Source organism: Saimiri boliviensis, chromosome 3, assembly GCF_048565385.1.
Source record: "Saimiri boliviensis isolate mSaiBol1 chromosome 3, mSaiBol1.pri, whole genome shotgun sequence".
NCBI lineage: Eukaryota > Metazoa > Chordata > Mammalia > Primates > Cebidae > Saimiri > Saimiri boliviensis.
Window position 1 is genome coordinate 146,394,538 of NC_133451.1, and position 26,186 is coordinate 146,420,723.

The 26,186-nt window shown below is 37.6% G+C and overlaps 1 protein-coding gene and 1 pseudogene across 6 annotated transcripts in view; both read left to right on the forward strand.

Moving 5' to 3' along the window:
* INPP4B (inositol polyphosphate-4-phosphatase type II B) overlaps window positions 1-26,186 on the forward strand; it is an 871,737-nt gene that overhangs the window by 44,797 nt on the left and 800,754 nt on the right. The window lies entirely within an intron of this gene.
* Window positions 17,907-24,582, forward strand: LOC141584067 (major facilitator superfamily domain-containing protein 10 pseudogene; annotated as a pseudogene).

Here is a 26,186-nt window from a genome sequence, read left to right on the forward strand (position 1 = left end):
ATATGTAAATTTTTGAAGTGATAATACATATATATTCAAGTATCTGAAAATATAGTGCACACATGCATTTATACTTTTTTCCTCTATTTTTAAGCAAAGAGAATGACATACTTATTCATACTCTTGCATACCTTGACTGTTTTTTTCACTTACCAATACAGTTGAGCCTTGAACAATGTGGCATTTATGGGTGCCAACCCCCATGCAGTTGAAAATGAATGTATAAATTTTGATTCCCCCAAACAACTAATAGCCTATTGTTGAACAGAAGTCTTCCTGGTAAACAGTCAACTAATACATCTATTGTATGTTATATGTATTATACACTGTATTCTTACAATAAAGTAAGCTAGAAGAAATAAAATGTTATCAAGAAAATCATAAGAGAAAATATAATTATTACTCATTAAGTGGAAGTGGATCATCATAAGGGTCTTCATCCTCATGGTCTTCACACTGAGGAGGCTGCAGAGGAGGAAGGAAAGGAAGGGCTGGTCTTCCTGTTTCAGGGATGGGAGAGGTGGAAGAAAGTCTGCATGGAAGTGGACCTGTCAGTTCAAACCCGTGTTGTTCAAGGGTCAACTATAATTTTATATTCTACTACCTCACTAAATCTTATATTTATTTTGGTAGCTTTCCATTGGACCTTCTTATTTTAGTTGTATAATCCTCTTATCTACAAGTAGTTCTAGTTTAGTTCTAGTTCTTTTCTATTTATAGTTCTAGCTCTTTTTCTATTTATTATGTCTTTCCACTATAATTGACTCCCTAATACACCTTATATAATGTTAAGTATTAGTGATTGTGGACATCCTTTTAACTTCTTTAGTGGAATGCCTCCAGTGTTTATGTACTAAGAATATTTTTCAGTGAAATTATGTTAAGGAATTAGCCATCAATTTCTATTTAGTCAAACATTTTGAAAGAATGTGTATTTATTTTTCAAATGGCTTTTTAGTGTCTATAGAGAATATCTTGTGCTTTTCATTCACATTTATTAATATAACCATTCAGTCGTTTATCTTAAAAGATCAGTTTAATGCTATGTGCCAGGTACTATTGTAAGTGAAAGGAATACAGTGGTGAACAATACAGATAGAGTCTTGCCCTCTTAGAATTTAGCCAAGAATGGTGGCTCATGCCTGCAATCCCAGCACTTTGGGAGGCCAAGACTGGTGGATTGCTTGAGCCTAGGAGTTCGAGAACAAACTGGGCAATGTGACAAAACACCGTCTCTACAAAAAAAAAAAAAAAAAAAAAAAAAAAAAAAAAAAAAAAAAAAAAAAAACCAGCTGAGTGTAGTGGCACACACCTGTAGTCCCAGCTGCTTGGGAGGCTGAGGTGGAAGGATCACCTGATCCAGGGAGGTCAAGGCTGTGGTGAGCTGTGATTGTGTCACTCTACTCCAGCCTGAGTGAGAGAGTGAGACCATGTCTCAAAAACTAAAAAAACAAAGCAAACAAACAATATGCTGAGTCAGTTCTAGAAGGTGATATCAAAATGCTGTAGAAAATGCTATAGCGTAAAGCAAACATACAAGGAGCAGGGAAAGGGAATCAGAAATGTCACAGTGAGGGTAGGATGGTTGTAACTTTCAGCAGCATGGTCAGCATAAGCCTTACTGTGAGAGGGACACTTAAGTGAAACAACCAAGGAGGAGATGAAGGATCCAATCCAGAAGGAGGTATTCCAGACAAATAAGTCAGGCATGCTCCTCAATTGTTTGAGAATCAGCAGAGTGCCCAGTATGACCTAGAGAGAATAAGACACATATGCAGCAGGTGCCGGATTATATAAACCCTTTAGGTCAGTGTAAGAAGTTTTGGCATTACTGTGAGTGAAATGGGAAGTCTTAGGTAGGTTTAGGGTAGGAAAATGACATGATCTGACTTCAATGCTAAAGTGATACATGTATTATGACTAGTATGTTTCCTATTAGAATATAGAATAAGCCATATTTGGTTATGATGTACGCTATTCTTTTTGAAGTAACAATGGATTTTATTTGCTATGATTTTAATTAATTAATTAATTAATTAATTAATTGGAGGTGAAGTCTCACTCTGTCACCAGGCTGGAGTGCAATGAAGCAATCTTGGCTCACTGCAACCTCTACCTCTCGGGTTCAAGCAACTCTTCTGCCTCAGTCTTCCAAAGTAGCTGGGATTACAAATGTGCGCCACCATGCCCAGCTAATTGTTTTGTATTTTTAGTATAGATGGGGTTTCACCATGTTGGCCAGGCTGATTTCAAACTTCTGACCTTAAGCGATCTGCTTGCCTCAGCCTCCCAAAATGGTTTTCTCAAGAATTTTTACATTCATAGTCATAAGTGAAATTGGTCTGGATGGTTTTTGTTTTCAGTGAGTAGTAAAATTAAAACATAAAGTGGCAGAGATAGTTTACACTCTCTTTCATGAAAAAAAAAAAGGAGAGCCTTTGTGAAAGTTTTTTCCTTATATAAGAAGAAAATAAAGAACTAAAAATGATTTTACTGATAATATTCAGCAATTTTCATGTCAAATTTAATTGATAAAAAAGCGTTGCTTAGTAGCTACTGCTTGATTATTAAATGAATATATTCTTAAAATTACACTATCTATACCTATTAACTAATTGATGGCTCCTGCAAAAACCTATTTTATTGTATAAGGTTCTTTAAAGAACTGGTTCTTGATGTTTCATTATTATTATTATTATTTCTTTTTGAAACATAGTCTCACTCTGTTGCCCAGGCTGGAGTGCAATGACGCGATCTGGGCTCAGGCAACCTCTGCCTCCTGGGTTCAAACGATTCCCCTACCTCAGCCTCCTGAGTAGCTGAGATTACATGCATCTGCCACCAGGCCCGGCTAATTTTTGTATCTTTAGTAGAGATAAGGTTTCACTACTCGGTTTCATGTTGGCCAGGCTGATCTTGAACTCCTGACCTCAAGTGATTCACTGCCTCGGCCTCCCAAAGTACTGGGATTACAGGCGTGAGCCGCCACGACAAGCCTGATGTTTCATTTCTTACATCCTACCAGACACTTTGTTCAACTTTATTTTTGTGCACAGGGAAGGTACAAATAGTCAATACCACTTTTAAAATGATTATTTTAAAAACAGAAACTGAGGAAAAACTCACTCCCAGGTTGAAAGTTGGAGTTTCTCAGCCCTTGTAGGCTAAGTTAATATCTTAGCCTATGCTTTCAAGGTGACTTCTGTACCATTTTAGTAGGTGAGTTCTTTGAGAAAAATGCTAGAACCTTTTGAAATGCTTTAACTTCAAAAACCAGGATTCCGGCCGGGCGCGTTGGCTCACGCCTTTAATCTCAACACTTTGGGAGGCCGAGGCGGGTGGATTACGAGGTCAGGAGAGCGACCTTATTATCCTGGCTAACGTGTTGAAACCCCATCTCTACTAAAAATACAAAAAGCCGGGCATGGTGGCACATGCCTGTAATCCCAGCTACTCTGGAGACCGAGGCAGGAGAATAGCTTGAACCTGGAAGGCAGATGTTGCAGTGAGCCCAGATCGTGCCATTGCACTCCAGCCTGGGTGACAGAGCAAGACTCTGTCTCAAAAACAAAACAAAACAAAAAACAAACAAACAAAACCACAGGATTCTTAACTGAATGTGGAATAAACAGTGAGAGATATTTCTCTCTCCTGTAACAAGTGAGCATGTAGGTGATTCCAGGATTCCAGATTCACAAACACAGACCTCTGGGAAGGCTTCTCTGTGATTCTTCGGACCATCTTTGGGTCTCTTATTCTCACAATGGCGCCAAAATATCAACATGGCTTCTCATCAGTTCTCACATTCAGGAAAAAAAAGGTAAAATTTTCTTCATACTTGTTTTCTCTTTTTATCGAGAAGAAAATCTTAGATATATCTTTGTTGGATATGAATAAGTCAAATGCCTACTAAACAGTCTCTGGCAAAAGGAGGCTGAATTACTGTGACTTGCAGGTACCAATCCTGATTCACTCTTTAGGGACTTGCCCCTTTAAAAAACCTGTTGGGGTGGGAAGGGATGTGGTGGGGTGTGGGATGTCTTTTGGGTAGGCATTCAAGTATCTACCTCAATACCTGAAAGCCAAACCCTAGTGACCTTTGGAGAGGATGAGAACGTCTGTGATGTTTTCATTTCTGCACGTGACCAAGTCCTACCAATGATTTTCCTCATCCCTAGCAGAGCCTTTTTTAATCTGTATGTTGATGACATCTAGGTCAATTTCTCCAGCCAAGCTCTCTTTCCTGAGATCCAGATCCAGGTATTTATTTAACTATGGGACGTTTACCTCTAGAATGTAGCATGATTTCAAAGAAACCTCTACAGGACCACAACAGAATTTATTTTTTAGTCTATCCTGCTCCTCCTCTTGGATTTCCTGCCTCGAACAATGGCTCTATACCTTTCCAAATACTGAAACCAAAAATCTGGGAGTCGCTCTGACTCATGCTTCCCCATTAAAACTTATATCCATCACTGAATTTTAAGATTCTTGCCTTCTAAATATCTCTCAAAATCTTTCATTGAAATTCATCTGTACTGGTTTGTTTGGGCTGGCATAATAAAATACCACAGATTGTGTGTCTTAGACAACTGAAATTTATTTTCTCACAGTTTTGGAGGCTAGAAGTTCAAGATGAAGGAGTTGGCAGGTTTGGTTTCTGAGGCCTCTTTCCTTGGCTGGCAGATGCCTCCACTCACTGTGTCCTCATGTGGTCCTTCTTCTGTGCACGTGCAATCCCCGTGTCTCTGCATGTATCTAAATTTCTTTTTCTCATGGCTCTAGTCAGATAGGATTAGGGCTTGCCCTAATGGCCTCATTTTAACCCGATGACATTTCTAAAGGCCCTATCTCCAAATACATTCTGAGGAGCTGGGGATTAGAGCTTCAATACGTGATTTTTTTTTTTTTTTTTTTTTTTTTTTTTTTTTTTTTTTTTTTTTTTTTTTTTAGGAAAGGGGGATAATTTAGCCCATAATATTGTCCCTGTTCTACTGTCTTAACTTTAGCCATTAGCATCTCCTGCTTAGATTACTGCAACCACCTCTTTTTTTTTTCCACTTTTGACCCTACCTCCAGTTCTTTTCTTATTTTCCGAATATAATATTCTTTATGTCTCATCTTCCCATTCCATGTTTAAATACTTCCATTAATTTTTTTTTCACTACTTTAACGTGGTATGCAAGGCCATTTAATCTGTCTCTGGTCAACCTTTCCATCTTTATCTCTTGACAGTTCCTCCTCCAGCACACTCTTTGTCAAATCTATTTCCAGCCACATGGATCTATTTTCAGATCTTTTAAGTAAACTTCTCTACAAATGATGGACTCTCAGACACCCCCTTTGTTCGTTACTCATTTCCAAAGTTGAATAATATGCTGTCTTATGTTTATTCCATCTTCTTAGTCAAAGCTACCATTTAATCACTTTTAATTATGATTGGTACTTGTAAGTCACAGTAATTCTACTTTCTTTTGCCAGAGACTGTTTAGTAGGCATCTGACCTATTCATATTCAACACAGATTGAGCTAAGATTTTCTTCTCAATAAAAAGAGAAAACAAGTATGAAGAAAAATTTACCTTTTTTTTCTGAATGTGAGAACTGATGAGAAGCCATGTTGATATTTTGGCGCCATATTGTTAGAATGAGAGACCCAAAGATGGTCCAAAGAATCACAGAGAAGCCTTCCCATCCTCTTGAGACAAGGCTACGATTTAATCACTTAATGGGAACATAAGAAATTCCAAGCATAGTACTAAGGAGGAAATACTAAAAGGGATCCCTGACATTTAACAGACAAGTAATTAACATAAATCCCTGAAACAAAAGTCAGTATTATAGTATCAATATCCTGTGGTGTTTTTAGGGTTACAAGCTAACTAATGTAATAAGGTTGCTTAGTGCTTTCCTTTAGAACTTAAAATACTAGAGATCCATACAAATCTTTAGGGTTTGCTCTTTCCTTTCAGAAATCTGTATATAAATGTCTCAAAAATCCAGATTCTTTAATATTGATTAAAAAATGATTCTCTAATATTTCTGCTCATCCAATTTCCATTTGATCATATATTTATTATACAATTATCTTAACTTGATGCCATGTAAAAATTGTTATGATAGGAGAGAAAACATGATTCGTTAAAGCAATTTCTTTACAGCCTTGTAAATAAGTACTAGTACTTTGTATTTGACTCGAATCTTTACCTGCTTTACTGCTTCCGTATAGATCCACTGGCCGTAAAATGGATGAAACCAGCAGTGTTGTTTGTTTGCCTGGTATAAATTATTACTCACTTTTGGGAGAAAGGAGATCGCTACTTCTGCTATTGCTAAGGTTGCTGTACGTACATTTAACCTAAAAGACAGCATGTTTTCTCACTCATTTTCAACGCAGCAACAAAGAACTGTCACCTATCCCTTTTAATTTTTTATGCAGAAACATTTTATATAAGCCAAACAATCACCCTGCTTAAATTGTAATGCTTTATCAATTATTATATTCAGAATGACCTTTCTTTTCAGTAAAACATAGATCTTTACGTGAAATTCCATAGAAAGGCTTTCATCTGACATCAGCCAGATTTTATTGAGGGTTTGATGCAATTCTTTTTGATATGCTATTCATTTGATTAATAGCTAATATAGGAATATACACCAGATTCTGAAATGAATTACAATCAGAGCCACAGATATTATTTTAAACCACATACAAGTGTCAGTTTACTTCCATTCCAACTAACTTGATAAATAATCATACCCTAAGCTTACATAGTTTCATATTCATTACCATATTTTATTCTACTAACAACCCCCAAACAGGTAAAATCTTAACCAGCATAAAACTTGACATGTCAAGGTTATCTGCAGTGGTTTGGAGCATCCAGAGAGAGGCCAGAATCTCCATTTTGGAGTGGACTGAACAGTAGGGATAGAAGTGTTTGGGAACTTGGAAGAATAGAGGTAGGAGCACAGAACAGTTTCAGATTCCTGAAGACACTCAAGTCAGATGTATAGGTTAGGGTACACAAAGTGTGTGTCTATAGATGATTGTCAAATATGTTCAGTTCCCATATGCGGGCGGGGGTTTACCTGGCAGGAAAGTCACAAGCACCTGTGCCACAAAAGGTTGCTGGGAACAGGAAGAACTGGAGTAGAGTGCTCAGAAGGAGGAGCGTGATCATATCATTGCTAGGAGTACACATAAGGATCACCATAGACCTGGGTAAACGTGCACTGTGTGAGCGTGTAGGTCCAGGAGGAGCTCTGGCATGTTTGTTTTAAAAGCCACAGAAATGATACACATAGTCCATGGTGAAAACGATGAGTTAAATAAGAGTTCAGTCTGGGATAGCAGCATTCTTGATGTAGCTAGAAGCCAATGGTAGGTAGACTTGAGCAGAAAAGGCAGAGTCTAAAGTCCAAGAGTTGAGAAATAGATTGAGTGCCCTGTAGCATACATATCTCAAGGTAAATGTTTCAGAGCAATTATGGTCATACGTTTTTCTCATCACTGTGTCCTTTTAGAAAAAAGAAGTATGACCAGAATGACCTTTCTATAGCCTAAATTTATTAAACTTCTGTTAGGTTCAGTATTTATGCCTCTGGAAATTTAAGCTATGAAAATAACCCAAAAGAGGCAAGGATTTGATGTATAGAGTGTTCATTGCATCATTCTTTATAACTTGAATAGTTGGAGTATTTGAAGAACACAAAATACTTAAAAGTAGAACAAGAGTTTATTAAAATTTGATAAATAAAACATGTAAAATATATTCATAAAGAAGTTTACATGTGGGAGGAATGCTTTTGTTACAATATTTAGTAAAAAAAAAAACAGGGAACAAACTTGCAGATACACTAGATTCATTATTAAAAACACACTATGTATAATACATACAGGGAAAATACGTTACAATGTTAAAACTGTAAAATGGATTATAGGATTATGAGGATTATTATCTCTTCTCTAGTTTTGGAGTTTTTCACATTTTTATGTACTATTTTATAATCCCACAATACTTACTTAAAATGATATTTTAAATTAATAGTTATTTTAATAGCATACAAATTTTTACATTAATTTTTGGAAGAATGCAAAATATTAGCTGTGGTGTGATTTCAACTATGTTAAATAATTAAGAAAATTGCCAAAGTATCAAAAGTAGTTGCTTCTGAAGGGTGGATTATGATCATTTGTGTTGTATATTTTTTGGAATTGTCTAACTTTCCACAAATATATACTTTCTATGTGTACAATTTTAAATTGGTGAAAAATGTAGATGACTATTCAAAATATGTTGAGACCAATGAGTTTTAGGAAGTATATGAAGAGAAAGTAATCCTGAAATGCATATGGAGAAAAGCAAAACAAAGGGTTGTATAAGTAGCATTTATAAATAATGTTAATGTTAAAGCATTTAACAGAGATTGAATTTGAGAATTCCTTTTTTATAATGATATTCCATGGACATTCATCCCAATATTTAACTCTAGTGCTTTTGCAAAATTTAATTCATTCTTTAAAACAAGTTACCAGTGCATTATGTGCACATGGGCAAGGTCCTGTACTACCAAGGTGTTAATCAAGGAAAGCACCAGTCTCTCATGTTCCCCATCCTACTGCTCCTATAAACACTAACCATTACATCATTTCTGGTTTTGTTTTTTTATTACTTAATGCTGTAACTTTAGTATACTTTATACACACACACACACAAACGTATATACATACATACACATTGTATGCTTTATATGTACTCACATATACTTTAAATAAATAACATACTCATTGATTTATCAACTTTAGGTATTATCTCTACTTCTCTACTTCTCACTATGAAATATGGTAGTTTATCTCATTATACAATCTCCCTCACACAATTCCCTCCAGTTTCAAATTTTGAATAGTTACATATTTCTGAAAAGTTCTTCAGTTACGTATCTGTATCACTTTTGATGATACACTTTAATTTCTACTCTTGTTCTGTAGTCTTTGCGTGGGGCCTCCTTATGCCTCATTATGTTTGGGGGGACATTAATATTAGCACCTCTCCTCCCTACATATTTACTGAACTCCATCTTCTAACCTCTGTGAGCTATAACTTCACTCATACATTATTAAGGTAAGTAGAAAATATTCACATTCTGTTCTGAAATTATAATAATTTCCTTTCATGCTTTAGCTCTAAGTAAATGCTAAAGCTGATGAGCTAAGATTATTTTCCTTCTTCATGGGCCCAATTACCCACTTCTCAGTGCCTCTTGAATCTATCATCAAGGTCAAATGAGAAGTGTTGTTTTCTTGCACTCAACTAATTGCTCAAAATCATGCCACATTTTGGGTTGATTTTATGTGTAAAAGTGGTTTTCTAGATTTCCTGGTGTTTCTGTTCTTCCTTTTCCCTTCCTTACTTTGGTGACAGTAAAGGAATAGGTGCCTTTTTGTAATATTAGTAATTTCATTTGACTTATCTTTGTTATATTGATTAGAATCTATGTAATTTTTCTTTTTTTGGTATTATACTTAAAGTTCTGGGATACATGTGCAAAACGTGCAGGTTCATTACAGAGGTATACATGTGCCATGGTGGTTTGCTGCACACACCAACCCATCATCTACATTAGATATTTCTCCTAATACTATCCCTCACCTTTCACACCCTCCCCACCAATCCCCAACAGGCCCTGATGTGTGATATGTGCCCATATGTTCTCATTGTTCAACTCCCACCTATGAATGAGAATATACAGTGTTTAGTTTTCTGTTCCTGTGTTAGTTTGCTGAGAAAGATGGTTTTCAGCTTCATCCATGTTCCTGCAAAGGAAATGAACTCTTTATTTTTTTATGGCTACATAGTATTCCATAGTGTATATATGCCACATTTTCTTTATCTAGTCTATCACTGATGGGCATTTGGGTCGGTTCCAAGTCTTTGCTATTGTGAATAATGCAGCAATAAACATACGTGTACATGTGTCTTTATAGTAGAATGATTTATAATCCTTTGGGTATATACACAGTAATGGGATTGCTGGGTAAAATGATATTTCCAGTTCAAGATCCTTGAGAAATAGCTACGCTGTCTTCCACAATGGTTGAATTAATTTACACTCCCACCAACAGTGTAAAAGCATTCCTATTCCTCCACATCTTCTCCAGCATCTGTTGTTTCCTGACTTTTTAATGATTACCATTCTAACTTGTGTGAGATGGTATCTCTTTGCAGTTTTGATTTGTATTTCTCTAATGACCAGTGATGATGAGCTTTTTTTTCATATGTTTGTTAACCACATAAATGTCTCCTTTTGCAAAGTGTCTGTTCATATCCTTCACCCACTTTTTGATGGAGGAGTTGTTGTTTTTGTTGTTGTTGTTGTTGTTGTTGTTTTTGTAAATTTGTTTAAGTCCCTTGTAGATTCTCGATATTAGCCCTTTGTCAGATAGATATATTGCAAAAATTTTCTCCCATTCTGTAGGTTGCCTGTTCACTCTGATGATAGTTTCTTTTGCTGTACAGAAGCTCTTTAGTTTAATTAGATCCCATTTGCCAATTTTGGCTTTTCTTGTATTGCTTTTGGTGTTTTTTTTTTTTTTAGTCCTGAGTCTTTTTGCTCATGCTTATGTCCTGAATGGTATTGCCTAGGTTTTCTTCTAGGGTTTTTATGGTGTTAGGTCTTACATTTAAATCTTTAATCCATCTTGAGTTAATTTTTATATAAGGTATAAGGAAGGGGTCCAGTTTCAGTTTTCTACATATGGCTAGCCAGTTTTTCCAACACCATTTTTTAAATAGAGAATCCTTTCCCCATTGCTTGCTTTGTTTAGTTTGTCAAAGATCAGATGGTTGTTGATGTGTGGCATTATTTCTGAGGCCTCTGTTCTGTTCCTTTCGTCTATATACCTGTTTTAGTACTAGTACCATGCTGTTTTGTTTACTGTAGCCTTGTAGTATATTTTGAAATCAGGTGTGTGATGCCTCCAGCTTTGTTCTTTTTGCTTAGGATTGTCTTGGCTACATGTGCTCTTTTTTAGTTCCATATTTAAAGTAGTTTTTTTCTAATTATGTGAAGAAAGTCAATGGTAGCTTGATGGGGATAGATTTATTTTTTTTATGGCTGCATAATATTCCATAGTGTATATATGCCACGTTTTCTTTATGTAGTCTATCATGTGGTCAATTATGTGGTCAATTTTATCAATCTATAAATTTCTTTGAGCAATATGGCCATTTTAACAATATTGATTCCTCCTATTCATTAGCATGGAATGTTTTTCCATTTGTTTGTGTCCTCTCTTATTTCCTTGAGCAGTGGTTTGTAGTTCTCCCTGAAGAGGTCCTTCACATATCTTATAAATTGTATTCCTAGATATATTGTTCTCTTTGTAGCAATTATAAATGGGACTTTGCTCATGATTTGGGTTTCTGTTTGGGTGTTACTAGCGTATGGGAATGACTTTGATTTTTGCACATTGATTTTGTATCCTGAAACTTTGCTGAAGTTGCCTATCAGCTTAAGGAATTTTGGGGCTGAGACAAGGCGGTTTTCTAAATATAATATCATGTCATCTGCAAAAACAGAGATAATTTGACTTCCTCTCTTCCTATTTGCATACGTTTTATTTCTTTTTCTTGCCTTATTACCCTGGCTAGAACTTCCAATACTATATTGAATAGGAGTGGTGAGAGAGGGCATCCTTGTCTCAATTTTCAAGGGAAACACTTTCAGGTTTTGCCTATTAAATACGATACTGGCTGTGCATTTGTCATAAATAGCACTTATTATTTTGAGATACCTTCCATCAATACCTAGTTTATTGAGTTTTTAGCATGAAGACGTGTTGAATTTCATCGAAGGCCTTTCTGCATCTATTGAGATAATCATGTGGTTTTTGTCATTGGTTCTGTTTATGTGATGGATTACATTTATGGAGTTGCATATGTAACAAGCCTTGTATCCTAGGTGTGAAGCTGACTTAGTCATGGAGGATAAGCTTTTTAATGTGCTGCTGGATTTGGTTTGCCCATATTTTATTGAGGATTTTCTCATTGATGCTCATCAAAGATATTGGCCTGATATTTTTTTGTGTGTTTTTGTCTCTGCCAGGTTTTGGTATTGGGATGATGGTGGCTTCAAAATGAGTTAGGAAGAAATCTCTTTTTTTCTATTGTTTGGAATAGCTTCAGAAAGAATGATACCTACTCCTCTTTGTACCTCTAGTAGAATTCGGCTGTGAATCTATCTGGTCCCGGGCTTTTTTTGATTGATAGGCTATTAATTATTGCCTCAATTTCAGAACTTGTTATTGTTTTATTCAGGAATTTGATTTCTTCCTGGTTTTGCCTTGGGAGGATGACTGTGTCCAGAAATTTATTCATTTCTTATAGATATTATAGTTTATGTTCGTAAAGATGTTTATAGTATTCTTTGATGGTTAGTCTGTATTTCTCTTGGATCAGTGGTGATATCCCCTTTTCAATTTTTATTGTGTCTATTTGATTCTTCTCTCTTTTTGTTATTTGTTAGTCTGGCTAGTGGTCTATCTATTTTGTTAATCTTTTTTAAAAAACAACTCCTATATTCATTGATTCTTCGAAGGGTTTTTCATATCCCTATCTTTTTCAGTTCTGCTCTGATCTTAGTTATTTCTTGTTTTTTTGCTAGCTTTTTGATTTGTTTTCTCTTCTCTAGTTCTTTTAATTGTGATGTGAGGGTGTCAATTTTAGATCCTTCCTGCTTTCTACTGTGGGTACTTAGTTACATAAATTTCCCTGTAAACACTGCTTTAGTTGTGTCACAGAGATTCTGGTTTGTTGTGTCTTTGTTTTCATTGGTTTCAAATACTTATATTTGTCTTAATTTTATTATTTACCCAGTAGTCATTCAGGAGCAAGTTTTTCAGTTTACATGTATTTGTGCAGTTTTGAGTGAGTTTCTTAATCCTGAGTTCTAATTTGATTGCATTGTGGTCAGAGAGATTGTTTGTTATAATATTCTTTCTTTTGTATTTGCTGAGGAGTGTTTTACTTCTAATTATGTGGTCGATTTTAGAGAGAGTGATATGTGTTGCTGAGAAGAATGTATATTCTATTGATTTAGGGTGGAGAGTTCTGTAGATGTCTATTAGGTCTACTTGTTCTAGATCTGAGTTCAAGTTCTGAATATCCTTGTTAATTTTCTGTCTTATTGTTCTGTCTAATATTGACAGAGGGGTGTTAAAGTTTCCCACTGTTATTGTGTGGGAGACTAAATCTCTTGGTAAGTCTCTAAGAACTTGCTTTATGAATCTGGGTGCTCTTATTGGGTGCATATATATTTAGGATAGTTAGCTCTTCCTGTTGCATTGATCCATTTTCCATTTTGTAATGGCCTTCTTTGTCTTTCTTGATTTTTGTTGGTTTAAAGTCTGTTTTTTTCAGAGACTAGGATTGCAACCTCTGTGGTGTTTTTTTTTTTTTTTCTTTTCTTTCCATTTGCTTGTTAAATCTTCCTCCATCCCTTTATTTTAAGCCTATGTGTGTGTTTACATGTGAGATGGGTCTCCTGGATATAGCATACTAATGGGTCTTGACTCTTTATCCACTTTGCCAGTCTGTTCTTTTAATTGGGGCATTTAGCCCATTTACATTTGATGTTAATATTATGTGTGAATTTGGTCCTGTCATTTGATGCTAGCTGGTTAATATGCCCATTAGTTGCTGCAGTTTCTTCATATTGTTGATGGTCTTTACAATTTGGTATGTTTTTGCAGTGGCTGGTCCTGGTTTTTCCTTTCCATATTTAGTGCTTCAAGAGCTCTTGTTAGGCAGGCCTTGTGTTAACAAAATCCCTAAGCATTTTCTTCTCTGTAAATAATTTTATTTCTCCTTTACTTATAAAGCTTAGTTTGGCTGGATATGAAATTTTGGTTTGAAAATTGTTTTCTTTAAAAATGTTTAATACTAGCCCCTATTCTCTTGTGGCTTGTAGGGTTTCTGCAGAGAGTTCCACCATGAGTCCGATGGGCTTCCCTTTGTGGGTAACCTGACCTTTCTCTCTGGCTGCCCTTAACATTTTTTCCTTCATTTCAACTTCGGTGAATCTGAAGATTATGTGCCTTGGGGTTGCTCTTCTTGGAAAGTATCTTTGTGGTGTTCTCTGTATTTCCTAAATTTGAATGTTAGCCGGTCTTGTTAGGTTGGGGAAGTTCTCCTGGATAAAATCCTGAAGAATGTTTTCCAACCTGGTTTCATACTCCCCATCACTTTCAGGTACACCAATCAAATGTAGATCTGGTCTTTTCACATAGTCCCATATTTCTTGGAAGCTTTGTTTGTTCCTTTTTGTTCTTTTTTCTCTAATCTTGTCTTCACCTTTATTTCATTAAGTTGATCTTTAATCTCTGATATCCTTTCTTTGCCTTGGTCAATTCGGCCATTGATACTTGTGTATACTTCATGGAGTTCTCGTGGTGTGTTTTTAAGCTCCATCAGGTCATTTATATTCTTCTCTAGACTGGTTATTCTAGTTAGCGATTCCTCTAACTTTTATCAAGGTTATTTGCTTCCTTGCATTGGGTTAAAACATGCTCCTTTAACTTGGAAGAGTTTGTTATTACCCACCTTTTGAAGCCTACTTCTGTCAATTCATCAAACTCATTCTCCATCCAATTTTGTTCCCTTGTGGGTGAGGAGTTGTGATCCTTTGGAGGAGAAGAGGCATTCTGGTTTTCAGAATTTTCAGCCTTTTTGAGCTGCTTTTTCCTCTACTTTGTGGATTTATCTACCTTTGGTCTTTGCTATTGGTGACCATCAGATAGAGTTTTTGCATGGTTGTCCTTTTTATTGATGTTGATGCTATTGCTTTCTGTTTGTTAGTTTTCCTTCTAACAGTCAAGCCCCTCTTCTGCAGGTCTGCTGGAATTTGCTAGGAGTCCACTCCAGATGCTGTTTGCCTGAGTATCACCAGTGGAGGTTGCAGAACAGCATAGATTGCTGCCTGTTCCTTCCTCTGGAAGTTTTGTCCCAGAGGGTGCCTGCCAGATGCCAGCTGGAGCTCTCCTGTATATGGTGTCAGTTAACCCCTGCTGGGAGGTGTCTCACTTTCAAGAGGCATGGGGGTCAGGGACCCACTTGAGGAGGCAGTCTTTCCCTTAGCATAGCTTGAGCCCTGTGCTGGAAGATCAGCTGCTCTCTTCAGAGCCAGCAGGCAGGAACATGTAAGTCTTCTGAAGCTGCACCAACATCTGCCTGTTTCCCCAGGTGCTCTGTCCCAGGGAGATGGGAGTTTTATCTATAAGCTTCTGACTGGTGCTGCTGCCTTTCTTTCAGAGATGCCTTGTCCAGAGAGGAGGAGAAATCTAGAGAGTCTGTCTGGCTACAGAGGCTTTGCTGAGCTGCAGTGGGCTCTGCCAAGTTCACATTTCCCCATGGCTCTGTTTACACTGTGAGGGGAAAACTGCCTACTCAAGCCTCATTAATGGCAGATGCTCCTCTCCCCACCAAGCTCGAGTGTCCCAGGTTGACTTCAGACTGCTGTGCTGGCAGCGAGAATTTCTTTTTTTTTCTTTTTCTTCTTCTTTTTTTTCTTTTATCATACTTTAAGTTCTGGGATAAATGTACAGATATTGTAGAATTGTTACGTAAGTATACACATGCCATGGTGGTTTGCTGTCTCCATCCCCCACCATTACCTACTTTAGGTATTTCTCCTAATGTTATCACACGCCACCCCCTGCTATCACTCTCATAGCTCCCCACCTCCCCACAGACCCCAATGTGTGATATTCCCCTCCCTGTGTCCATGTGTTCTCATAGTTCAACACCCACTTATGAGTGAGAACATGTGGTGTTTGGTTTTCTGTTCTTGTGTCAGTTTGCTGAGAATAATGATTTCCAGATTCATCCATGTCTGTGCGAAGGACATGAACTAATTCTTTTTAACGACTGCGTAGTATTCCATGGTGTATATGTGCCACATTTTCTTTATCCAGTCTATCCTTGATGGGCATTGTGTTGGTTCCAAGTCTTTGCTATTGTAAACATGCCACAGTGAACATACGTGTGCGTATGTCTTTATAATAGAACAATTTAGAATCCTTTGGGTATATACCCAGTAATTGGATTGCTGAGTCAAATGGTTTTTCTGGTTCTAGATCCTGGAGAGATCACTACCGTGTCTTCCACAATGGTTGCACTAATTTACACTTGGAAGTAATGGCACACTCCTACAATCATCTGATCTTTGACAAATCTGACAAAAACAAGTAAGGGGGAAAGGATTCTCTGTTTAATAAATGATGTTGGGAAAACTGGCTAACCAGAAAGCTGAGACTGGACCCATTCCTTATGCCTTGTACAAAAATTAACTCCAGATAGATTAAAGATTTAAATATAAGACCTAACACCATAAAAACCCTACAATAAGACCTACGCAATACCATTCAGGACATAGGCATAGGCAAGAACTTCATGACTAAAACACCAAAAGTAATGGCAACCAAAGCCAAAATAGACAAATGGGATTTAATTAAATTTAAGAACTTCTGCAGAGCAAAAGAAACAATCATCAGAGTGAACTGGCAACCAATAGAATGGGAAAAAATTTTTGCAGGCTACCCATCTGACCAAGGGCTAATATCCAGAATCTACAAAGAACTAAAACAGATTTCCAAGAAAAAACAAACAGCTCCATCAAAAAGTGGGTGAAGGATATGAACAGGCACTTTTCAAAAGAAAACATCTATGCAGCCAACAAACATATGAAAAAATGTTCATCATCACTGGTCATTAGAGAAATGCAAATCAAAACCACATTGAGATGCCATCTCACACCAGTTAGAATGACGATCATTAAAAAATCTGGAGCCAACAGATGCTGGAGAGTATGTAGAGAAATAGGAATACTTTTACACTGCTGGTGGGAGTATAAATTAGGGCAGTGAAAATTTCAAGTCAGTGGATCTTAGCTTGCTCAGCTTTATACGGGTGGGATCTGCTGAGCTAGACCACTTGGCTCCCTGGCTTTAGGCCCGTTTCCAGGGAAGTGAATGGTTCTTTCTCACTGGCATTCCAGGCACCACTGGGGTATGAAAAACAACTGCAGCTAGCTTGTTATCTTTCAAAAAAGCTGCCCAGTTTTGTACTTGAAACCCAGAGCCCTTGTGATGTAGGTATCCGAGGGAAGCTTCTGGTCTGCGAGTGGTGAGGACAGTGGAAAAAGTGTTGTATCTGGGGCTGGAATGTACCGTTCCTCAGGGCAGGGTCCCTCAAGGCTTCCCTTGGCTAGGGGAGGGAGTTCCCTAACCTCTTGTGCTTCCCAGGTAAGACAATGCCCCACCCTACTTCTGCTTGCCCTCCATGGACTGCACCCACTGTCTTACCTGTCTCAGTGAGATGAAGCAAGTCACTCAGTTCAAAATGCAGAAATCACCTGCTTTCTCCGTTGGTCTCACTGGGAGCTGCAGACCAGAGTGGTTCATATTTGACCACCTTGTCTGGGAGCTCCTAGAATCTATGTAATTTTTCTAATTTGAGATTTTTCTGTGGATGGTCCAGTGTTTTCCTGTTCCAGTTGAAATCAGTTGGTCTTTAGGCTTTCTTCATAAGTGAGATTTCTTTTCACTTTATTCCGGTTTACTTCTGTTGTTGCTATTTCTTGTCTCTTTCTGTTTCTTGATTTCCATTCTTGTTTTGATGAGGCCATCCTCAGTGACTTCCTCAAGGAGTATATGGGAGATAAATTTCCTGAATTCTTGAATATCTGAAAACATATTTGTTTTAAATCACACATGAAAATAGACAATTTAGGTTTAAATTTTCCCATAAATTCTGAATGCATTACACTAATTTTATTTTTTAACATTTAATGATGACAACAGCAAAATGATTGCTTTTTTTTTTTTTTTTGCAACCTTTTATTATTTTCTTTTACTTTGGAAGCACTTAGGATATTCCCTTTCTGTTATGCATATAAAATAGCATGAAACTTTGTCTAGCCTCTTTTTCTTTTATTAGGTTGGAAAATTTGGTGATTCCAAATATTTTCTGTCTTCACTTTGTAGAAGTTCAATCACCTAGATGTAGATCTTTTATATCTCTTCTCCCTTAGCTCAAATTCTCTTCCTTTTGCCCTTTTTCTCTGTGTTCCAGGAAAATTCTTTGACTTTATTTTTATGTTTGTCTAATAGTAATCATGACTGACATTTATGGAAGCTTTTTTGCTGTCTCATTATATAGCAGACTTCTTGTTTTATAGATGCTATGTTTCAGAAGCCAGTAGAACGTAAGGCTAAAGAATAGAGACTTTAGAAGACCTGGGTGCCTATCTTGGCTCAGTCACTTACTATGTGACACTAGAAATGTTTCTTAATTTCTCTGAATCTAGAGTTCTCTATCTGCTTTTTTATAGGGACACTAGGAACATTTCATTAGATTAAGCATGTGAAATTCTCAGTTCAGAGCTTGGCACATAGTAAGCTCTAAACAAATGCTAGCTTTTTGCTTTCTTGAACTTCACGGATGAATATAATCTCAGTTTTTCTATTGGTCTTTCTCTTTTATGGAGGGAATATGTTTAATTATTTCCAATTTTCTGTTTATGTTTGAGAGTATGAAACTAGATTCATCATCTAGGTAGATAGTATATATATTTTTTTCTCTGCTATTACACACACACCTGTTTTCCACATAAGCAGATTCTCCTGAATAGAGAAACTTTTTGGAAACTCTCTGAATGTAGATGGGTCTTATAAATGTCAGTCTGTGTTCTAGGGTGAATGAACAGAAACCTTCCTCTTAGGCTGAGAAATCATAAATGCCAGAATAGGTAGGTGCCAACTTCAATATCAATAGCCTAGTTTCTGCAGCAATTATTCAAATCTGCAGGAAGAATTCTTTTAGGTTTATTTATTTACTTATTTATTTTTGCCTGAATATAAATGATAAGCTGTTGGTGGCTTTGCCTTTATGTTCTAGCAGAAAGAGGTGATCTCTGTGGGTAGCCTTTCTACAGACAGACTTTTACCTCTTTTCTGTTCAGCATCTTTTTTCCCTACTATCAACTGTGTCTGCTGACTTTAGCACAGAACATGTTCAGTGTATTCATTCCCTGGTTACAGCATCTTCTCTTCTGTTTTATTCTTAACACGTTGCCTGCAACTTTCTTCCTCTTAGGAATTTAATAATTTGACTGCTGAACCCCCAATTATTTTAATATATTTTCCCTTTTGTGTTGATTTTTATCATTTTAATGGCACTGTTGTCTTTGAACAAACAAGAGGCAAACATTCGCTCTGTTCTTCAAATTGAACAAGAAACCTCTAAGTTTGTTTACTTCTCCTTAATGCATTCATTTTGCAACCCATCTTTCATTCTACAAGCATCCCTGAAGCATATATAAATGTTCTTGTTACATATGAGAAGATGGATATAGAGCAATGATTGTCTTCACGATTCTCACATTTATTATATCATACATGAATACTGTAACCAAATTCAACAATAAGGGGTTTTATTTTAGGAGTAATGGATGTAAATGCAATAAACATAGAAGCATTGTACATTTTTCTCATATTAGATAATATTCTTAAGTTGAGAATAATGATTAAATTAGGTGAGAACATATAAGGGGCATATTAGATATTCACAGCAACTATGGATGTTTTAGAAAAAGGATTTGTAGTGATAAGAACAGCAGGATAGAAAAGATTTCAAAGGTAGTTGATTAAAGAAGCAGCCACCATGGGATGGGGAGAGGGTGGAGGCTGCACCCCGCGCCCACCCATCCGCCAGCAGCCACCGGATTGCCGCGTGGTCACCGTCGTCTTCCTCAGCCTCCTGCTGGACCTCCTGACCTTCATGCTGCTGCTGCCCCTTCTGCCCGGGCTACTGGAGAGCCATGGCCGTGCCCACGATCCCCTCTGTGGCTCCTAGCAGCACTGGGTGGACTGGTTTGCCACCACCATTGGGATGCCAGTGGAGAAGAGGTACAACAGCATCTTGTTCGGAGGTCTGATTGGCTCAGACTTCTCTGTTCTACAGATTCTCGCTGTGCCACTCACTGGGGCCACCTCTGACTGCTTGGGGAGGTGCCCCATGATGCTGCTGTCCCTGACGGCTGTGGCCATCTCATATGCCGTCTGGGCCACCTCTGGGAGCTTTGGGGCCTTCCTGGCCTCCAGGCTGATTGGGGGCATCAGCAAGGGGAACGTCAGCCTCTCCACAGCCATCATTGCTGACCTGGGCTCGCCTCTGGCCTGCAGCCAAGGCATGGCGGTCATCAGCGTGGCCTTCTCCCTGGGCTCCACCCTGGGCCCTATGCTTGCAGCATCGCTGCCCATAGAAATGGCACCCTGGTTTGCCCTGCTCTTCGCAGCCTACGACCTGCTGTTCATCTACTTCCTGCCAGAGACGCTGCCCCTGGAGAAACAGGGTGCCCTCTATGGCCCTAGGGTTCCGTGGTGCATCGGATCTGCTCAGCCCCCTGGCCCTGTTGCGCTTCCCTGCTGTGGCTTCTGGCCAGGACCCGCCCGCTGGAGACAGGCTCAGCGCCGCCTGGGCCTAGCCGGCTTCCTCTACCTCTTCCTGTTCTCGGGCCTGGAGTACACCTGAGCTTCCTAGCACAACAGCGCTTCCAGTTCAGCAGCCTGCAGCAGGGGACGATGTTCTTCCTCATCCGCCTCAGCATGGCCACCATCCAGGGTGCCTGTGCCTGGCGGATCCACCCTGGCAGGAAAGTCTCTGCCATGAAGCGGGCCCTCCTGCTGCTGGTGCTCGCCTTCCTCCTCATCGGCTGGGACCCTTCTCTGCCAATGCTGGGCCTGGGGCTGCTGCTCTGCTCCATTGCCTCTGCTCTTGTGGTGCCCTGCCTGTCCTCGTGGTCGCTGGCTAAGGCTCGCCAGGGCAGAAGGGCACGGTCATGGGCACACTGCGCAGCCTAGGCACTCTGGCCAGGGCCGCGGGGCCCGTGGTGGCCGTCTCAGTGTACTGGCTGGCTGGAGCCCAGGCCTCCTTCACTGCAGGGTACAAGCTCTTCCTGCTCCCCTTCCTTGTTCTGGGAAGCTGAGTTGTCCAGCGCAGATGCTCAAGGCTGAGTAGCTGAGCCATTGCGCCCCTGCCTGCCTGACCCCCTCCTTCCCAGTCCAGGTAGATCCAGTGGGTGGGGGAAGAAGCCCTGGCAGCTCCTTCGGCCGCACTCCTTTATGACTCCTAGCAGTAGCACTCTAAGGCTGTCCGAGTTTCTGTGTGTGTGTGTGTGTGTGTGTGTGTGTGTGTGTGTGTGTTTTCTATGCACCAGGTTTCTGATGACAAAATAAAGCAGCTATTTTATACAAAAAAAAAAAAAATCAAGTTTGTTTTTATTGGTCGTAGAGAGGATTAAAGCATTGGGTGAGCAGAGATGCCATAGTTTGTTTTTTTGTTTTTTTTTTTTTGGCCACATTGATGATTGCTTTCGTAATAATAGATATAATGATATTGATGAGACTAATGATGATAACTAGCAATTTTTAACCTCCTACTATGTGACAGATACTGTTCTAAGCTCTGCTATGTTTTTCACACAGCTTTGTGAAGTAAATACTGTTAAAATTCATTTTACAAGCTGAAAAACAGCTTTAAAAAGGAAAAGGTATCAGCACAAGGACATTAAGAAAAATTTAAGACAGCGCTATCTCTTTTGTTTTATTTTTGTTACCTATTTCAGAAAAACAGCAACAACAAAAACCATAAAATATCTGTCTGTGCCTCCTAAGACACAGATACTATTTTGAAGTTTGTGACTACAGTTTCCTTGCTCTTCCTTTATAGTTTTAACTGTATTTCTTTATTCTAAACAGTATATTGTTTGGTTTTTCATACATTTAAAATTATATAAATGAAAGCATTATATTTGTCAAGTTAGTCTATAACTTGTTTTTTCATTTAACGTTATATTTCTGACATTCATCTGTATTATTGCATGCACTGGGAGTTACTCATTTTCATTTCTATGTAGTATTCGCCCAAATGAGTATACCATGCTTTTTAATCAACTTTACTCTTGAATGATGTTTCACCATTACGAAGAGTGCTGGATGCATATTCTCTTGCATTCTCCTATGCATGAATATATAGACACATATATATGTAACATGAAAAAATATATACATAGGTACACAAACACCTAGGAGTTGTATTGTAAGCTTACAGTGTATGAATGTATGTACATCTTACCAAATAATACCAATTTGCTTTCCAAATTACATTGTCCAACTTTTGGAGTATTTTTTATTGCTCCTTTTGTGAAGAGCTGCTATATTTATTATTAGTTTGTCATTGTTTGATTGCCATGTGAGCTTTATATATTTAAGCTAATATTTTAACATATTACAAATATTATCTCTCAGTTGCATGCCTTGAATTTTTACTTGTAAAGTATGGTATCTTTTGATAAACAGAAGTTCTCAATTTGGTATAATCTAGGATATCTTCATAATTTGAGCTTTTTATGTTTAAGAAATCATTCCCTACCCTAGACCATTAAGTATATTATTTTCTCTCATTTTTTTAAATTGTAAACTTTCATCTTTTACACTTAGTTTTTAAATCTACATAGAATTTTTTTTGTGTATGGTATAAGTAGGGATCTAATGGGATTTGTCTTCTATTTTGTCTCAGCCTCATTTACTGAAGAGTACATTCTTTTTCTACCAACCTTTAATCAGACCTATATTAATCAAGCTTCCGTATGCCTTTGATTCTGGGCCCTTCTTACTGCTCCCATTCTATTTGTCTATCCCTAATCTGCACAATCTTAAACTACAGTCTGATATTCTGGACACTTTATAGCTTAAAAATCGTAAGACTTGATAACTGGCAAGACAGGTCCTCCTACCTTGTTTTTAGTAATGTGTTGGCTATTCTTGATAATTCGTTTTTCCAATAGACACATTTCAGAATTAGCTTGTGATAGACAGATATATACATAGGTAGATCCATAGATGGATAGGCAGATATTTAGGTAAATAGACACCACTACTATCACCAAAATTAATCCATTAATTCTTTCTTTATAATTGTATTGATTCTATAGATCAATTGGGGTAGAACTGACATCTATCCATTATATGATTTTCCAATATGGTACATCTATCCATTTGTTTAGTTTCCTTTGATATTTTGAAGAGCTTTATAATATTTTCAGAAAGGTATTGCATGTATTTTGTTAAGTGTAATCTTAACTACTTTGTGGATTTTTTTCGTGCTATTTTAAAGTAATATCTTTATTACATTTTCTGACTCCTTGCTACTGGTGTTTTAAAATGCAATTGGTTTTACATTGTTTTGTTTTCAGTAACCCTTCTAAAATGTTTTATTAATCCTAGTAACAAATAGAAAGTGCTTAGCTCTGCACCCTATTCATTTATTTTGTCTTTTCTGTTAGATGTTTGAAATCACAGTTTTCTATGTACAATTGATTAAAGTGCTTGGTATTAGCGCTATTCTTTGACTAGGACTTTGAGGCCTCTGAGGAAAATCCTTACAGATACATTTTACTTGCAGGGCTTGAACCCTAGCTACTTCAACAAGCATATCATTTGCTTTGTTTTGCCCTGAATTCTTTAGTTCTCCTGATCATTGCTTTGGAATATGAATCTTGCTCATAGTTCTGCTTCTCTGTTTGGCTTAATACTAACTGAGTTTCTATAGCAGCTAGATATTGGTCCAGACAGTGGATTGGGTGCTAGGGATATAAGAATGGACTAATCAGTTCTTGTTTTCTAGTAATTTAGGGTCTAGTGGACTTTCCTGCTGACTCAATCCTGATTAAATTGTTTATTGCTAAGGGTAATTTATCTTTTTCAGGAAGTTCCACTTTTCATGGGCATTTACTAGAAGCAAAACATTCTTGTGGGTGTTCCATATGTTTTTTTATCTTTGTGATTAAACAAACAAACATGTGCGTTATTGATTGGCTCATCCTTGATTCTGTAGCACTTTTGTCGTTCGCTCTTTACTTCTGAGGGTATCTTGGGATAGTCAAAGAATTAGAAGATGAGTATTTCGATGGAATGGACATGGTCTTCCAGCTCCTGAGTTTGGTTGCAGACATCTATTTGGTGAAGGGAGCATCGGGGCCAAGACTGGTGTATAGAGAAGCTTACATGGCCCAATTCCTTTTGAGGTCACTTTTGGTGCTTTTTAGTCTTGTGTTTCTAAAAATATCTTGGACACTTCATTTTCAATTTTGAAAGTCAGAACAGTGTTTGAATTAAGATTGGTATTGTTTTCACATCAACTCTTTATCTCTGATGTGGAGAGAATCCATTCCTACTGGCTTTGTGTAGCCTGGAAAGGCTGCTGGGCTTAGGTGGGTAGTCATTTTTCCATCTGAGAAGACTCTTACGACATTTTCCATTCTAAAGTTAATGAGAATATGTCCAAGAGATATGTCACTTTTTCTCAGTACATGGTAATGGGCTTATTAATGTCCCTGTTTAAACTCACCTTAGAGCAGTTTCCATAAGCTAAGAGAATTATTAATGTTATGAGAAAATGTTTATGACAAAATGCTAAGTGAAATTAGCCAAATGAACTGTTGCTGTGTGTTTCATATTATTAATATTCACTGAGATATATGAATGATTCTTGTATTTTTTTTCTGTTTTGTTTCTCCTTTAAGTTTTAAAAATTTATATGTATTGTTTTTTCAATTGGAGTAACATTTTCCAAATAACAATAAAAAGTTATTTATTTATTTAGAGAAAGAGTCTCATTCCATTTTCCAGGCTGGAGGCACCATTATTGCTTACTGCAGCCTTGAATTCTGGGCTCAATTGATCCTTCTGCCTCAAGTAGCTGTGGGACTATAGGCAAAGGATCACCACATCGAGCTAAAATTTATTTTTTTAAAAGAAAATATCACATAAATACAATCAGTGTGATGAACTGAGGCAATATAGGGCTATTTACTTGGGAAATTTAAAAATTTGGTGCATGCCTGTAGTCCCAGCTATTCAGGAGGCTGAGGCAGGAGAATTTCTTGAACCCAGGAGGCGGAAGTTGTTGGTGAGTCGAGATCGTGCCATTGCACTCCAGCGTGGGTAACAAGAGCGAAACTCTGTCTAAAAAAAAAAAGAAATTTAACCAATTTTAAACAATTTTTGCTTGGTTACTGAAATTTTAAGTTCACTTTAGAATTTCTTGTCAAGCATACTTGGGTGCCAGGATTGTTGGAGGTGGGCTGTGAGCAGTGCAATGCAGTATGAGAACATCTGGGTGGGGAGTCAGTATTTAGGAGGATCAGTGGCAGCGGCAAGTTTAGATGCTGTCAATGAGTAAGTAGCAGAGCCTGAGTGTCAAGGTGCAGATTTTTTACAGGAGGGTGGTGACTCTGGAAATAATTATAGCTGAAAATGAAGGCAAAAAGAAGCCATTCATGATCCCTGGGGATGCAGCCCAGGGAGCCGAGGTATTAGGAAATTACGTATGAAGATATGATAAGATATTAAACTAGTCACTGAATTGAAGCTTAATCATCAAGAAGAAATCAAGAGCCATGTTAGTGGCAGGCCATGGTATAGGCCTATTTAAAGTCTTGATGCTGAGTGACCACAAAATAAACTCTTTCATTCTAATCCTCCCCAATCTATCTACCCCTTGCTGGTTGCCATCTACATGTACCTTTCATAGAATTTACTGTATGTTTGAGCAGTAGACAATGTGCTAATGCTATAGGCAGAATCTCATCTTAATTACTGCTGTCATAATCTCTGACCCTTTAGTATACAGTCATTTCCTTCTCCTGGCAAATTGCTGAAATCAAATGAAATGAAACAAAAGCTCTTGTAGAACAGAAATATATAGAACAATATATAAAACAGTCCCTTTCCACACAGCAGTAAATTTCTGAAATGAAGCCTCTATGCTTTGAAATTAAGCTTTGGTGATAAAACCAGAAAGTCATGCCCTGTCTTAGCCATCTGATTTTGTCAGATCATTGCAATATTCTGTATCTCTATTTCTTTTCTATAAGTACATGATATATTTTTCTCCAGCTGTGAAGTCCACGGTCAAAAGATAATAATGTATGTGAAAACATCAAGTAGATAGTTATGTTTTATATAGATGCTAGGTATTAACATTATTATTCTTTAATTAGAATGTTCTTAAATGTGGGCAGGTTTCTGAAAACTTGCGATGGAGTTTGTGTTTGGTGTTAGAGAGT